General features: G+C 49.3%; 1 protein-coding gene across 4 annotated transcripts in view; it reads left to right on the top strand.

The window, feature by feature from the left end:
• The window catches only part of LOC135916549 (luciferin 4-monooxygenase-like), a 148,690-nt gene that overhangs the window by 92,197 nt on the left and 43,866 nt on the right, over window positions 1–12,627 (top strand). The window lies entirely within an intron of this gene.

Genomic DNA, 12,627 nt, shown 5'->3' with positions numbered 1-12,627 from the left:
GGCGTAAAAACAAGGAACGGCGCGACGGGCACATCGGGACCCTCTTGCAGTGGGCAATGCTTCATCGATATGGACGCTTCGCTCTTCGCGGACTTCGCTGTTTGGCGAGCGAACTCAAAACTCCCCGAAGAGAAATTAATGACGCTGCTTTAGTGTTGCGCGATAGATTCTATCTTTAAAATGATATTTTGAATTAAATTACAGCGCTCTCTCGAACTGATAATTTTTGTGGTTTTGTCATATATATGTATATATAATGAAAACGGCAACAAAATATACGGGACACCAGACGACGATATTCGAAGAGCAAGGTCAATCAATAATGCAAGTTAAAAGATCGAGTTGTCTGAAGTGGGCCTTATTATCCTCTTCATGAATAAAAGTCTATGTCATAATACCTTTACCATATACTAAACGAAAAGTTCGGTTATTGATCCGAAAAGACAATTACGAAGCTTACGAAAAAATATGCAGGGCTCAGCGATTGAAACGCGATACTCAGACAGCATGTCGGCCGGCGCTTTTTGCGGCACCGGTGATCGCTAGGTTATCACTCAGTAGGCCGAATGCAGTTACGATGCATCAAAAAAGATTCTCACATTCATGTGACACAAAGAAGCATCATCTCATTGTCACCAGCGCCCAGCGGTATTACAAGAATTACAAGAAGGAGAACAAGAAGAAGAAGAAGAAGAACTTTATTCAAAGGTCTGGCGAGTTATTTGAGGATTGGGCTAACATTCCCGCTATAGGCGTCGGCCACGAGCCCTTGAGCTCTGGTGGCTTCCTCGGCCTGCTGGACGGCCCAAAGTTGGTCTTCAAGGGCGGTGCTGAGCAGCGTAGTCTTCCAGCGCGTTCGGCTCGAGGCTGCGTCCCCGTCTGGAGCACCCCCTTGTTCGCACTCCCATAACATGTGTTCCAGGGTTGCGCTGGCCTCACAAAACTTGCATTGGTTTGACGAACAAAGCTCTGGGTAACAGAGATTCAAGATCACCGGGTTGAGAAACGTTCTTGTCTGCAGCTGTCGCCAAGCGAGCGCTTGTCTCTTATTCAATTTCTGTTGTGGTGGCGGAAATTTGCACCTCGCCAGTCTGTAGGGTTGCGTGATTTCTCTGTAACTCGTCAGGCGACATTTTTTTTTCAGTATAGATGGAGTACAATTGATAATTTTTCAGGCGCTCGATAGTTTTTAAAAGCGTGGCTAGCACGAGTTCGTTTTCATTGATATAAATTTTAACAAAGTGTGGGTTCCCACTTATCAATTTTGTAGGAGAGTTGAAGTTTGGCTTGGTTGATTGAGTGCGCAGAAATATATTTTACATTGTCCGTCTTGTTCTGTCCCATGCAGCGCAAGGTATTTGTGCTTTTAGAGCAGCGTAATTTGCACCTGACTTTGTTGCTACTGCTGCTTGTCATGTTTAAGACAATGAAGCAAATATAGAAATACCTGCAGTGACAATGTAGTTATATAGCTTAATTATATTCACTTTCGGAAGCTCTTTGTGGCAGCAGTATAAAATCTTTGACTGTGGAGCATAGTGTATAACCTAACTTTCTTGTTAATAATGTTGCAGTCGTTCAATCTGCGCTCTCGTACAAGCAGACGTAGACACCTCTGTTGCGGCTAAACTTTCAACTACTCCAGCAGCATTCGAAGTCACGTAAAGTTACAAGCGACGAGCGCATAGTCGTTTGATGCAGTTGGTGATTTTTTATTGCGTGGCGATGGGCGCCACTACTCACATTCCTTTTCTAACGTCAAGGCCAACCAACATCTCCCTCGAACGTATCTTAGGCTGGATAGAATAGGAACTATACAGAACGTCAGCATAAAAAAAAAAAACGAACCAAGAGGAGAGAAACGCCGTGAGGAATCGAGAGGAACATCGAGAGGAATTTCTCAATCCACCTCTGAGCACTCAACAAGACCTAAGATCGGTGACGTTGACGCTAGAAAAATAGCGATGGCTCAGACAGAAAATAGAAAAACATTTTCTGGAAATGAAGATGGTGTGTCAGATATGGAACACCCGAATGAGTTCAATGCAGTGACTTCACCCTATTCAGATGTAATAAAGCCTTCGCAGCTGTATCCATAAGCTTCTAGCGGACGGAAATTAACGGCATTGCATCACGCGAAAATAGAAAAAGACGTTAGTCTAGGAAAAGTAACATTATAAACACCGCTTCGGCTTTTCAGAATAACTATGACTTACTTCTTTTTTTACTTGGATCTTTTTATCTCTTGTCTATTTTTTTCAGTTCGATCAATTTTATTAGTATTATACATTATTACAATTACAAAGGAAATGTAATACAGAAGGAGGTCCCAAAGTAAAAACTGTCAAGGGGACCTCCTGTTATAACATGTATAAAAGTATAGAATATACGATTATCAACGAAGGTAAGAACAGCGTGAAAATACAAATCAACATACTAGAAGTAATCAATGAACATCTGGTAGTTGAATATTACACAGAAATGAGTAAGAATAAATCTACATCGAAATACACATGAATATACGAACATTACGGTAATTGAATAGAAGTATAATGATTATGTAACAACAGTGCGCAATCCAACAGTGTAACACAACTAATTTACAAACGGCTAATAATCTCTGAACATAAAACGAGAAAAACAATACAACATGGCTACATAGTAATGAATGTACACACACACACACACACACACACACACACACACATACATATATATATATATATATATATATATATATATATATATATATATATATTGTACTGAAGGCACTTGGCAGTGGGCATGGTGCTAGTGGATGAGAAGAAGACGACGAGGTGTGCTTGCTTCCCCGTTTCGAGATAGGACCGACCTGTTTTAAGCCTACCGCTGCCACCTAGAGCTAGTGCTGCTAGGCGAACACCACCCCCGTTGCATTGATTGTACTGAAGGCACTTGGCAGTGGGCATGGTTCTAGTGGATGAGAAGAAGACGACGAGGTGTGCTTGCTTCCCCGTTTCGAGATAGGACCGACCTGTTTTAAGCCTACCGCTGCCACCTAGAGCTAGTGCTGCTAGGCGAACACCACCCCCGTTGCTTTTGGTGGAGCTGCTGGGTTTCTCTTCAACATCCTGGAACTCCGCAGTCGGACGCTACTACCAGCTGTTACAATGGATGAACCGGGACCGTCCCAGGCTGCTGCTCCCGTGCCCCCGGCGATCGTCTGCTCTGGTGTTATCCGTCAGCGCGATCCGGCTATATTTAGCGGCACAGACGACCATGACGTGGAAGACTGGCTCGCCGAATATGACCGTGTAAGTGCCTATAATAAGTGGGACGACCGCGCCAAGCTCACCAATGTCATATTTTACTTGACTGACGTGGCCAACCTATGGTTCCGCAATCATGAAGCCGATTTTACCACCTGGTCGGCTTTCGCGGCGACTTTGGCTGAGGTCTTCGGCCGTCCCGCAGTTCGTCGGCTTCGTGCTGAGCAGCGCTTGCGTGGTCGAGCTCAACGCCAGGAAGAGACCTTCACCAGTTATATTGAAGACGTGCTCTCGCTCTGCAAGCGCGTCAACTCATCCATGGATGAAGCAGACAAGATCAAGCACGTCATGAAAGGCATCGATGAGCATGCCTTTCAGATGCTCGTCGCGAAGAGTCCCCGCACTATTGCCGAGGTCATACAGCTTTGCCAGCAGTACGACGAGCTGCGCAAGCAACGTGCATCCACACGCGCTGCTCAGCAGGACACTGCGGATCTCTCCCCGTTGGCCTTCGGTCGCGACGCTGCCGACATCTCTGCCTTAATGCCGGAGATAAAGCAGTTCATCCGCCAGGAAGTCGCACGCCAACTCTCTCTGGCGAATAGCGCACCCGAGCCGTCGACAACCCTGGCTCCTGCGCTTCGTCACGTCATTCAGACGCAAGTTGCCGCGGCGCTGCCATCTGCCCCTCCTCCGCAGCCTGCAGCTGGACCGCCAACGTACGCTGACGTTGTCGCCTGGCCTTACGCTCCTCCGGCTCCTGATTCATACCGGGCCACCGGCACCTACCATGTACCGCCGCCTCCTTCGCGTCCGCTAGTCGTTCCTTACTCGGCTGCTGGAGCCCCTGTCGTCAACCCGTGGCGAACACCTGATAACCGGCCAATCTGTTATTCATGCCATTTTCCGGGCCACGTAGCACGATTCTGCCGCCGTCGCAGCCCCCGTTTACCTGACAGTGGGGGTGCCTCAAGCTACAGGCCTGCTCGACTTCCGCGTCAGGACCACTCCAACCTTCCTCCGGACACCTCTTACAGTCGCCTCCCCTTCGATTCACGCCGGTCGCCTTCCCCACGTCGCCGATCCATTTCCCCGATGGTTCGCCGACCCAGCCCAGCCCGAGAGGAAAACTAGCAGTCGCAGTTCCAGAGGCAAGAACTGCGTTTCCGTCGAACATTTCAAGGCCTCATTCTGCGCCGGCGAACGAAATTGAACTGTCCATAGACGGCGTCATCGTACACGCACTTATCGACACCGGAGCCGCCGTTTCTATTAGTGAGAAGCTCTACCGCAATTTGAACAAAGTGACCATTCCCCTTACCTTTCTTTCTCTGCGTACGGCAACCTCGCATCGCATTCAGCCTTCAGCGTCGTGCACAGCCCGGGTTGTCATTCAAAGCGTTCTGCATGTTATCGAATTTGTCGTCCTGCCTCGTTCCTCGCACGACGTTATTCTTGGTTGGAATTTCCTATCTGTGAATCAAGCTCTTATCGACTGCGCTCGTTGCGAACTTACGTTATCAGTGCCGTGTTTTGACCCTGACGACTATTCTTCTCCTAAAGTTGTTGCCGCCTCTGACATCGATATTGCACCTTTCTCCGCCGCTCTGGTTCCTCTGTTATGTAGCTCTGCTGCGAACTCATCTGTCCTGTTTACGCCGTCGACCACTTGCGCGCGCCGCCGGAACTTTCTGCTTCCGTTTGCTGTCATCACTTTTTGCGAAGGTTCTGCTGCCCTTTACGTGTGCAATCCATCCGCCTGCCCATCATCCCTACTCCGCGGCGAGTGCCTGGGTACAGCTGAAGCTTTCGATAGCATTCTCCCGGCCACCATGTTTGGTGATACGGCATCACTTCCGATTTGTGCCGTAACTCCTGCCGCCGCGACCGATGCCCCTGTAGACGTCTTCGCTCGTTCCGTCGACGCAGAACTCACACCTGCGCAGCACACCGAAATCATCAAGCTCCTCCAGCGTTTTCGTGACTCATTTGACATTGGCCAACCATCCTTGGGCCGGGCGTTCGCAGTCGTTCACCGTATCGACACCGGCCAACAAACACCACTGCGCCAGCGTCCGTATCGTGTGTCGGCCGCTGAACGCCGTGTCATCGACGAGCACGTTGACGACATGCTGGAGCGTGGCATCATCCAGCCCTCTAACAGACCCTGGGCATATCCGGTTGTCCTTGTTAAAAAGAAAGACGGCTCCATTCGGTTCTGCGTTGACTATCGCCGCCTTAACCGAATAACGCGCAAAGATGTATATCCTCTGCCACGCATCGACGATGCCTTGGACAGTCTGCAGGGAGCGGAATTCTTTTCCTCGCTGGATCTACGCTCCGGGTATTGGCAAGTGCCCATGGCAGAGGCCGATCGCCAAAAGACAGCCTTTGTAACTCCTGACGGGCTATATGAATTCACCGTCATGCCGTTCGGCCTCTGCAACGCGCCTGCCACTTTCGAGCGAATGATGGATAGCATTCTTCGAGGGCTGAAGTGGAAAACGTGCCTCTGTTATTTGGATGACATTGTGGTTTTTTCCACCGACTTTGCGACACACCTCAGCCGCCTCGAGCAAGTCCTTGCGTGCCTCTCCACTGCAGGACTGCAACTAAATTTGAAGAAATGCCACTTCGGCGCTCGCACGCTTACTATTCTCGGTCATGTAGTTTCCAAAGACGGTATCCTCCCGGACCCCACGAAACTTAGCGCCGTAACCGAGTTCCCCAAACCAACCACCATGAAAGAGCTTCGCAGTTTCATCGGCTTGTGCTCATATTTCCGGCGCTTCATCCGTAACTTTGCCTCTATCATCGCCCCCTTGACGCAGCTTCTCACCGGCAGTTCTGACCTATCAGCCTGGTCCCCGGCATGCGACGACGCATTCCAAGACTTGCGACGCGTTCTCACCTCTCCTCCAGTACTGCGACACTTCGATCCATCTGCACCAACTGAGATCCATACGGACGCTAGCGGTGTCGGGCTCGGCGCTGTTCTTGCACAACGCAAGGATGGCTTCGAAGAGTACGTCGTCGCGTATGCTAGCCGCACCCTTACCAAAGCCGAGGCGAACTACTCGGTTACTGAAAAGGAATGTCTGGCCATCGTTTGGGCAATCGGAAAATTTCGTCCTTATGTGTACGGGCGTCCATTTGACATCGTGACCGACCATCATGCCCTATGCTGGTTATCTTCCTTAAAAGATCCAACTGGTCGGCTCGCCCGCTGGGCATTGCGCCTACAAGAGTACGACATCCGCGTTGTTTATCGCTCCGGCCGAAAACATTCAGACGCAGACGCTCTATCCCGGTCACCCCTGCCCTCCGTTCCTGTCCACTCGTCCATTTCCACACATGGAGCCTTCGCCCTCAACATTACCGACATGCCATCAGAGCAGCGCAAGGACCCATGGATCTCTTCGCTTCTTGACTTCCTGTCTAGCCAGTCGCCAGCGCCAATTTCTCGGACGCTCCGTCGTCAAGCAGCGCACTTCATCATTCGAGATAACCTGCTGTACCGCCGCAACTACAATTCGAGCGGTCGCAAGTGGTTGCTTGTTGTACCCCGACACCTGCGCCCTGACATCTGCGCCACGTTCCACGACGATCCCCAATGCGGCCACGTTGGTGTCTTAAAGACATACTCTCGCATCCAGCTTCGGTACTACTGGCGCGGTATGTACCGCTTCGTTCGCCAGTACGTCCGGTCCTGCCTCATATGCCAACGACGCAAGACGCCACCTCAACATGCCACCGGCCCCTTGCAACCTTTACCATTACCCGCGCGCGCGTTCGACCGCGTCGGCATTGACCTATACGGTCCGCTTCCCAACACTCCAAGCGGCAACCGCTGGGTTATTGTCGCTATCGACCACCTCACGCGGTACGCCGAAACTTCAGCCCTAGCATCTGCCACAGCAAAAGACGTCGCCAGTTTTCTCCTTCGAAACCTGATTTTACGCCATGGAGCACCTAGAGAATTACTGAGCGACCGCGGTCGCGTTTTTCTCTCCGACGTCATTGCAGCATTGCTAAAGGAGTGTCGCATCATTCACCGCACCACCACGGCATATCATCCTCAAACTAATGGGATGACAGAGCGTTTCAACCGCACCCTTGGCGACATGTTGGCCATGTATGCTTCATCTGACCACTCGAATTGGGATCGCATTCTGCCTTTCATCACCTACGCTTACAATACCGCCAAGCAAAGCACCACTGGGTTCTCCCCTTTCTTTCTCCTTTACGGACACGAACCTTCATGCACTATGGACACGATTCTGCCTTACCGACCAGATGCTTCGGAGTGCACGACTGTTTCTAGAGCGGCTGCTTACGCCGAAGAATGTCGCCAGCTCGCTCGTTCGTTGACATCCCAGGACCAGTGGCGCCAAAAGCATCGCCATGATTCATCTACTGCGGCTACGTGCTTTGCTCCTGGCTCGCTGGTCTGGTTGTGGGTGCCCTCTACTCCTCCAGGCCTTTCCTCTAAGCTGCTCTCCAAGTACCACGGTCCTTATAGGGTACTGAAAAAAACATCCGCGGTCAACTACCTCATCGAGCCAACGGAAGCGCCTTCCGACCAGCGTCGTCGCGGCCAGGAAATTGTGCACGTCTCCCGGCTCAAGCAGTGCCATGACCCCCCTGTGTTTTCCTGCCCTTAGGTCGCCAGGATGGCTACTCTTTCGGTGGGGAGTGATTGTACTGAAGGCACTTGGCAGTGGGCATGGTGCTAGTGGATGAGAAGAAGACGACGAGGTGTGCTTGCTTCCCCGTTTCGAGATAGGACCGACCTGTTTTAAGCCTACCGCTGCCACCTAGAGCTAGTGCTGCTAGGCGAACACCACCCCCGTTGCAATATATATATATATATATTGAAGCGGTCTGCGCTGGACGCATGAAAGAAGACGAAGGAAGGTGCTAGGGGAGAAGTGAGAAGGAAGAAGTTGGAATAAAATGGCGGACGACACCCGTCTCACTTAGATGATGTCATTTCTGTTGCCGTTCTAGTTAGGAACGCTACATTTTGGCGCAGCCGACAGTTTTCGAAGACCAGCGATGCGGGTGACGTTTTTCGTCGACCAGGCGTCATCAGAGTCTGTTGTGTTCACCCGATACCAAGTGCACGGTGAGCCAGCGACGGACCTTCCTCTTGAAGTTAGTTCTACCGCGCTGATCAACGTGGTACTGCAACAAGCTGCAATCAGCCGCCAAGCCCTCGTGCAAACAGGATCGGTGACAGTGAATCTACAACTGCAGACACTGAGCGAACTCGTTCTGGAACCCATACGACGTGGCACCCTCAAAGAGGAAACGCCTGCCGGGAAGGTGAGCCTAGACTTGAGTGTTATGGAACTGCAAAGGAACATTATACAACAGATCGAAATAATGAGAACTTTCGTCCAAGCGCTTAGTCGAGAGCAGTCAGCACGAAGTATTGTTGAACCAGATGTTTTTGAAGGAAAATCGCAAAATGCACACTACTGGCTGTGTTTTTTCGAGTACGCCTGTGACAAGAATCTGTGGCACTCCGACGACACAAAGATTTTGCATATGCGCCGCTATTTGGGCGGTATAGCCAGAAAATGGTATGACGTGCAACTCATGGATTATGGAACAACATGTTGGGAACTGTGGAAAAGCAACTTTTTAGGGGCTTTCGAAGGCAACGCAGTAGAAAGATGGGATGCGGCACTGCGGTTCAGTTATACAGGTGGCTCTCTGCTTGAGTACTGTCTTGAGAAGCGTCGCCTGTTGTATTCTGCAGAACCGAAGCTGTCGTCTTCTGCTGTTGTAGCTTTGATAACGCAAGGGTTGTGTATCGAGATCCGTTGTCATGTCCAGCTCAAAGGTCCAAGAACGTTTGATGACCTTCTGAACTTTCTACAGACCTCAGTGCCAAGAATTACATCGAGAAGACAGCCAGATGGTAGAACAGAGCAACTTGATTCCAATCTAGAGTCGTTGCCGTCAACTGAATGTGAACACAGCTTCATAAACAAATCTCTGGGAAGCGTAAATCATGACTGTGAGGATGGTGAAGAACCAATTACCGCAGTTCACGGCAACCTACTTCCACATAATCTGTCTACCGTGCATCACAAGCCCCAGAAAAAGAGCTTCAGTGAGACAGTATATTTGGTGTCGTCAAGCTTATTGTACGCCCCCATTAAGGTAGATGGCATTGAAGTGAAGGCTCTCGTTGACAGTGGAGCTTCGGTATCTATTATCAACAAGACTCGAGTGGATGCCAGTCGTCTGCACGCTGGTAGAACATTGCGTGTCCAAGCCTACGATGGGTCAGTGACCATGCATAGCGAATGGGTAACCCTGGCTATTGAATTTCAAGGAAATGCTATTACCAGTGACGTATTGGCCATTCCCAATGTCACCTATGATTTTCTTTTGTCCCGTCCAGACATGAAAAAACTTAAGATGAACCTCTATTGGGATGACAAGATAATGGCCGAAGACACGATAAGAACAGAAGACCCTGGTGAAGAACCTAGTGTATCAAGGCTAATTTTTCACCACGAAGACATCAAGACTAAGTACCCAGAGCTTATATGCATAGGAAGCTACCCTCCAGCAATGAAATCCCATGTCGTTCCTTTCGAGCTCGCAGATAAAACAGTGGTTCGTAGAACCCCCTATAATATGTCCAGAGATAAAAAGGTGTGGCTGAAAAAGGAGTTGCAAGAAATGTTAGACGCAGGTATCATCCGGCCTTCTGTATCCCCATTTGCTTCTCCTATCACTATTGCACCTAAAGAAGACGGGACATTCCGCCTCTGCACAGACTACCGGGCTCTCAATCGTCAAACTGAATTGATACCTTATCCAATGCCGAGAATCGACGACATCATTGACGAAACCGGTGGTTGCCATTGGTTTTCACGAATAGATCTCTGCAAGGGCTTTTGGCAGATTCCACTAAGTGAAGAAACGAAGAAGTACACCGCGTTCATAACCCCATTTGACTTGTTTGAGTACAACCGCCTACCATTTGGTTGGAAAAACTCCCCTGCGTGGTTTCAGAAGATTATGACGGACATTCTGAAACCTTACCTGGGCACATTTTGCAATGTGTACATCGACGACATCATCATCTACTCAAAGACAAAGGACGAACACCGTAGTCACCTTTCAAAAGTTCTTCATGCCCTCAGTCTTGCCCAACTCAAAGTCAACTTCAAGAAAAGTGCGTTCTTTCAAGATACCGTAGTATTTCTTGGCAGGGTGTTTGATGGACAGACTAAAAGTACCAAGCAAGAATCGGTAGAGAGAATCTCCAAGCTGGTAAAGCCTTATGATGTGCACTCCCTGCGCGTTTTTCTTGGCCTTGCAGGACACTTCCGGGCGTTTATCAAAGACTACGCACTGAGAACAAGGTGCCTCACACGTTTAACTCAGAAAGACGTGCCTTTTCATTGGGACGAGAAGTGCGAAGCTGTCTATCGTGAGCTTGTAAAACTAATATCGTCGGACCCCATCTTGCGAATACCGGATTTTTCCTTGCCTTTCGTGCTGAACACGGACGCATCACATTATGCTACCGGTGCAGTTCTATACCAGAAGCCATCCAAACAAGCTGATCAAACCAAACACTACGTCGTGGGGTACTACAGCTATACCCTGAAACCCGCCGAAATCAATTACTGCACCACAGAAAAGGAAGCTCTGGCCGTCTTAAAAGCTGTGCAGTACTTTCGTACTTACCTGGAAGGTGCCAAATTCATACTTTTCACGGACCATCAAGCATTGACTCAACTTCTGAGCATGGCCCAGCCAAGAGGCCGCATTGCTAGATGGGTGAACTATCTGCAACAATTTGATTTCGTAATTTCGCACCGTCCTGGCCCACTCCTCACTGACGCTGACGCACTATCAAGATTACTTGTGCAGGAATCAAGCAATAATCCAGATACAATCAATCATATTAAGCTATGGGAAGGTACAGAAGAGCTCCAGTTTATCAATGGAAGGTATCACGTACCACCAACTATGATTCCAAGGATTCTTCATCTATACCACGACACCCCTGAATCGGGTGGACATGATGGCTTCTGGCGCACTTATAAGAAATTGCTCATGAGATTCACATGGCCGGGCATGAAAAACGACATCAGCCATTACATCCGCACATGCCACCTCTGCCAGGTGAACAAAGTTAAATTCAAGCAATCGACAGACGTTATGACAAACCCTGAATATTCAAGCATCCCGTTCGAAGTAATTCATTTGGACTTCGCGGAGCTCAAAAAGAAGGGGGAAGGAGTCAAGCGAACGCAAGCTTTCTTGCTCTCCATAGATGAGTGCACACGGACGATTGCGGCTAAAGCTGGCAAAGAAGACGCAAACAGCGTAATAGACCTCCTCAAAGCTGAGTGTTTTAAACACACAAAGACGCTCGTCTGCGACAACGGGCCGGCTTTTCGGAGTGCCAAATTATCAAAGTGGGCCCAGGAGCACGGCATCATGATAAAGTATTCTTCTCCATACCACCCGGCAGCAAACGGCCTAGCGGAACGTGCCATACGAGACATCAAACAGTACCTGAAGATGTATCCAGACTTTGCCGGTGGCTGGAAGTGCTGTCTCGAGGCCGCTGTGAAGCATCACAACAGATCATACACCACGAGTTTAGGCTGCAGCCCTCATTTTGTAACTTCAGGTACAGCGCCCATACTTCCTGCAGATCGTGAGCTAGGTCTCCTAGAGAACCTCGAACTTACGGAAGTAAGGAAAACTGTCAAAGAACAGGAGATCTACAAGCGCCGCATGAAGCGAAACTTTGATAAAAGGCACAGTAGCCAGATACCGGACATACAGCCTGGAGACTATGTCCTTGTAAGGAAAGGAGCTGTGCCCTCAAATTCAAAATATTGCGGACCATTTCAAGTTATTAAGACTGCATGCCAGCATGGAATATTGAAGAATGTCTGGTACGCCGGAGCCTCGGGCCAAACGGAGTGCGTCGCTATTGGAAACGTATTCAAGTATTACCCCAGGAGGTGTAATTAAAAGAAATCCGGAAGAGTGAAGCGGTCTGCGCTGGACGCATGAAAGAAGACGAAGGAAGGTGCTAGGGGAGAAGTGAGAAGGAAGAAGTTGGAATAAAATGGCGGACGACACCCGTCTCACTTAGATGATGTCATTTCTGTTGCCGTTCTAGTTAGGAACGCTACATATATATATATATATTGCAACGGGGGTGGTGTTCGCCTAGCAGCACTAGCTCTAGGTGGCAGCGGTAGGCTTAAACTACTAAACACTAAACTACTAACACTAACACTAAACACTAACACTAAACACTTAAACTACTTAAACACTAACTACGGTAAAATGACAGCCTTCTTTTCTGCAGCTTCCTTTTGGA

The sequence above is a fragment of the Dermacentor albipictus genome, chromosome 1, assembly GCF_038994185.2.
Source record: "Dermacentor albipictus isolate Rhodes 1998 colony chromosome 1, USDA_Dalb.pri_finalv2, whole genome shotgun sequence".
Classification (NCBI taxonomy): Eukaryota; Metazoa; Arthropoda; class Arachnida; order Ixodida; family Ixodidae; genus Dermacentor; species Dermacentor albipictus.
Note: the sequence above shows the minus strand (reverse complement) of the source record. Positions and strands in the feature narration are given on the sequence as shown.